This window comes from Penaeus chinensis, chromosome 2, assembly GCF_019202785.1.
Source record: "Penaeus chinensis breed Huanghai No. 1 chromosome 2, ASM1920278v2, whole genome shotgun sequence".
Classification (NCBI taxonomy): Eukaryota; Metazoa; Arthropoda; class Malacostraca; order Decapoda; family Penaeidae; genus Penaeus; species Penaeus chinensis.
This window is the reverse complement of record NC_061820.1, coordinates 5,611,012-5,616,011: the sequence shown is the minus strand read 5'-3', so window position 1 is coordinate 5,616,011 and position 5,000 is coordinate 5,611,012. Positions and strand designations below refer to the sequence as shown.

The window sequence follows — 5,000 nt, the reverse complement described above, 5'->3', positions numbered from 1 at the left end:
TGCCCTTCCCTGCTCAGGTCCCCCTCCACTCGGGCGGGCAGCGAGGCTGGGAGGCGCTCACTCGGCGTCCGCACGTAAACCTCTCGCCCCGGAATCGTCACAGCCCCGCCTGTCCTGCAGAGGCTCCGCTTCGCAGAGCAGGCTCATCATGCTCTCACTCGGACTTGCTGGTCAAGTCCGCCCTAGTCATCCCCATCGTGCCATCCCGCACTGTGTGCAATATGTTAATCAAAGATGAATTTCACAAGCAGTAGCATTCGTGTCTTTATCCTGTTGCAACATGTTTGTCATATAAAGGTATTGAATCCAAAATGTTTCGGTTTGCTCTCTCACACTCATACTCACACTCTGTCCCTCTCTGCCCTACCTTCTCTATCTATATATCTATTATTCTGTACATCCTTTACACAATATCACGGAAACCTTCGCAAAACATAAAGTCTCGTCCTAACACGGGCAGCGGACACTGCGGGTGGAGCAGCTGTTTCGTAGCTGACTGGCCGTTAACTTTTCCTTATGGCCTTTGTAAATCGAGTTGAAGTCAGACTTCTGACCAACGTTTCTAATGTATCTGCGGTGAAGTGATTATTACACACACACACACACACACACACACACACACACACACACACACACACACACACACACACACACACACACACACACACACACACACACACACACACGGAACATAATAAACATACATCTATAGATAAATTTTATTGTTATACATTTCTTATCACTATCTGAAGAATGCAATCCAACAACAGACTACGACGAACGAGATGCGATGCCAGTGAGCACAACAACCCCCGATGAACCTGCGTAAATTAAAAACTTTGCCTCGAAATTTGCTTGGTATCCTGGCAGGCGTCTTCCTTCCAGCAAGCGCAAATCCTGCTAATCATATGCTAATTCCCCGGCTGCATACATAAACTTTGGCACAAAAAATGGGAACAAAACACACAGCTTCATTGGCTTTCGCATCAGAACGACGAACTTTCATTTCGATTTTTTTCCAGGTTTGGCAGAAAATCCATCTATCCATTCAAGAAAAAGAAAAGCGAAATACGTTACGCGACTGATATATCGATTAGGAAAAGTGGATTTCATTCTAGACTTGGAGGCAATCGTGTCTTCAGGGAATTTCCGGGATAAGAATAATGCGAAAAGTTGACGCTGTTTATACGCACATACACATACAAATATACATACACACGCACAGTTCACATACACACAAACACACACACACACACACACACACACACACACACACACACACACACACACACACACACACACACACACATACTCACTAACTCTGACCCTCTCTCTCTCTCTCTCTTTAAATACATAACCTTTCCTGAGGTAACTCACATATTTTCTAAATCTGACATTAATCAACTTTTTCGAATTAATCGATAACTACATACATTTATTATACATTTTAACATTATTCTAGCTTCTAATGAGCACATTAAAGAAAAACGTCATATTTCCCCAATACATTATTTCACCAAGATTATTCATTTTGCGCAACTCTGTGAATGTTTACACAAGCAAGATGTTTACTGTGAACACACAACGGGACGGTAGAATAAGAGCAACATCAAGGACGAGTCCAAGTATGAAAATATTAATGTGATATATTAAAGTTATTCATTAAAGTGCTTCAGTTCACGAGTAAAATAAATCCTTAATGAAAAAGAAGAATATTAAAAAAATAAGGCTGGTTTTCAAGACAGCTCGAAAGAAACGCCTTAGTCGTAACGTTTGGAAAAATAAAGCGGTTTAGATTCTGCACAGAAAAATCCTCCTCGATAGATATGAACGAAAGTTTATGAAGGACTATAACAAACAGCACCAAGCAATTCATTATGACCATATGACCTCTGGCGAGCGAGCGATATCTTCCCCCTTGCTCCTCCTTTCTCTTTTTCTTTCTCCTCGTCTTTCTCCTTCACCAAGAGCCAAATTTTCCTTTTCTCAGAAGTCCTTTAAAGATGAACAAGCAAAGCCTCACTACTGCTAGACCGCGAGTCTGCTAGCATCTAAAAGTCTGTCTTGCTCGAGGAATGTGACGTCTTCTTTGGCCTCCTCCATGTAGTTACTTTGCCCTCTTGGATGCATTTTCCATGTCATTAAAGTAAAAATTACAATAGTTAAATAAATAAAATCGAATGAAAATAAATGACGAAAATCATAAAGTAATAACCAATACACAAACAAGCACTCACATACATACATACATACATACATACACACACACACAAAACTTTAAACCAAACTAAACAACTCATTGTTCTAGTAATATGAGTTTCGTTTCCAGTATTCTCAAATACCTTTACATTATTGTTCTAAAAAAAGGGGGATGAAATGAAATAAAGGCATGATTTAATTGTAAACTCTATTCATAACACGTTACAAGCAGTTGCAGGACTTGGCATATATGATTTTCTCTGCATGGGCGTGGGATCAAATCTCTTTTTTTCTGTTCCTGACCCTCTCCATCAACCCTCTCTTCCCTGCCAGACGCAATAGAACGTTTAAATCTTTTTTTTTTTTTTTTAAGTTCTTTCTTTTTCTTCCCATCGTTGTAAAACCCAAATGACGTTAACTGGGGTGACGTTAAAAAAGGTTCCTTATATATACATATATACATATATTTTTTTTTTACCCTTCATTGATATTAAGTTGTTAAAAATAATGTGTTCATTCACAAATTATGAGAAACTGAAATGCATACATATATACACATACACAAACACCGATTACAAATGAGTAGTTTACATCGAAAAGCTTAACATGAAGAACTAGACATGAAATTGAATCTAAGAAAACGGCAAGAAAGAGAAAAAAACAGGGGTAACAATACTAAAGCTTTCGTGGCCAAAGTCATCCTTCGTGTTCTTAGTGAACATGAGTGAATCTTATTTCACCTACAGCACAATTTTATTTATTTTCGTTTGTACGTACGTGTGTACTGTAAGTCCTTCGTGGGTATTCAATGAATGACTAATATGAGCTTAACCTGTTTAACAACACAGTCTTCAAATCGATTTTAAAGCAAACTAGGTAACTAATTCTCTCATTCCCGTTTTCCTTGAAGTCGACAATCAAGATTCGCTCATCCCTGCTTTACAAACCTTCCTAATGGCAGCAACAGTTGTGCAAATCGCATCAAGCGAAACTTTAGGCATCGTTGCGAAAATGAAAACTGACAAACCGTCGCATTTCCCTTGAAACTTTTCTCGCGTTGTGACCTTTCTCATAAAGCAAGTGGAGTTCAATGCAGTCAAACTCATTAGTATATTCCCACGACCTCCCCTTCCAATGCCTCTTTCCCTGCTCTCGTACTTCACTCATCCCTTCGCATTTTCCTTTACCCTTTGTCCTCCATCCAAAACCATCCCCTTCCCCTGTCCTTGTCCTCCTCCCTATGTTTTCCCTAACACCTCGCCCTCCACCCCCCTTTCCCAACCCACGCCTTCTACCCCCCCCCCCCCTCTCTCTCCAACCCCTCGCCCTGCACCCATCACCACCGCTTCACCATAAATCTGAAAATCCAGCGCCATAACCTCCGCCAAAGCGCTCGTCCGCCGCGCCGTGCTTGCAGAGGCAGCCGTGTACGCCTATCGTCATGCACTCGTTATCGCAGGCACTTCCGCTCGTCTGGCGACCGCATAAATTGGCCTTTACTACGGCCGTAAGTTGTCGCTGCGTCGCCATTCTACCTACGTCGACGTTGCCTCGCTAGATGTTGTTAAGTAAGCGCTCAGCATACGCACCTGTTGTGAGCATTTCCCTGGAAAATCACCTTCATTTGTGTCAACATCCTGTTATTAACGGCCCATTATTCTCCGGTTCTCGCAGTTGCCTTTCTCTTCCTCCCTCTATCTCTTCCTTTCTCATTCTACCATTACTATTTCTATTATTTCGGGCTTTCACTTTGACTTTTTCTTTTCTTTAACTTTTTCCCTTTCTCCTTCATATTTCTTTATTTCCTTCTCTCTGTATCTTTTCACTTTTTCATACTATTGCTATTTGTCTTTTTTACTTTATTGCCCCTATTGTATTTTACTCAATTTCCATTTCAGTTTCATTCCATTCTTTTTTCTTTAATTTTTTCTTCCCATATTCTTTTCCTCAGTTTCTTCCCTCATAAAATCTCTCCTTTTACCCATACGTTTCGCATCCTTCCCTTTTTTCTTTTCCATTCTTTGCCCTCTCCCCCTCTCAGTTTCCAATTTCTTTCGTCTATAACGTGTTTTCTGTTCCATACTTTTTCTCCTCTCTCTCTCTCTCTCTCTCTCTCTCTCTCTCTCTCTCTCTCTCTCTCTCTCTCTCTCTCTCTCTCTCTCTCTCTCTCTCTCTCTTCCTTTTCCTCCCTCTTCCTCCCCCCCTTTCCCTCCCTCTCCCCCTCTCTCTCCCTCTCCCCCTCTCTCTCCCTCTCCCCCTCTCTCTCCCTCTCCCCCTCTCTCTCCCTCCCCCCTCTCTCTCCCTCCCCCCTCTCTCTCCCTCCCCCCCTCTCTCTCCCTCCCCCCTCTCTCCCTCCCCCCTCTCTCTCCCTCCCCCCTCTCTCTCCCTCCCCCCTCTCTCTTTCTCCCTCTCCCCCCTCTCTCTTTCTCCCTCTCCCCCCTCTCTCTTTCTCTCCCTCTCCCCCCACTCTCTCCCTCTCCCCCCCCTCTCTCTCCCTCTCACCCTCTCTCTCCCTCTCACCCTCTCTCTCTCTCTCACCCTCCCTCTCCCTCTCCCTCTTTCTCTCACCCTCCCTCTTCCTTTCATCCTCTCTCTCCCTCTCCCTCTTCGCCCATCAGATGTCCTTCGCACGTTTCTACCTTTCCTTTTCGTTGTCAGTCATGTTCCAGACGTGACCAGTCAGCCGCTCGTCCGTGGAACCGTGTGGAAGAGCGTCCGATAGCTGGGTCAAGCCACGAACTTTACTGAAATCTCTGAGCAAATTCGATTTCCAGCCTCGATTTTCTGACTTCCGGTGAAAT

General features: G+C 43.3%; 2 protein-coding genes across 2 annotated transcripts in view; one reads left to right on the top strand and one right to left on the bottom strand.

Moving 5' to 3' along the window:
* The window catches only part of LOC125032351 (cuticle protein 7-like), a 2,944-nt gene extending 2,691 nt beyond the window's left edge, over positions 1-253 (top strand). Inside the window, exon 3 of the mRNA XM_047623450.1 lies at positions 1-253. This exon is cut by the window's left edge and continues 363 nt beyond it. The gene's annotated coding sequence lies outside the window, so the exon portion shown is untranslated.
* Positions 1-5,000, bottom strand: part of LOC125031263 (neurobeachin-like) — a 1,410,248-nt gene that overhangs the window by 658,728 nt on the left and 746,520 nt on the right.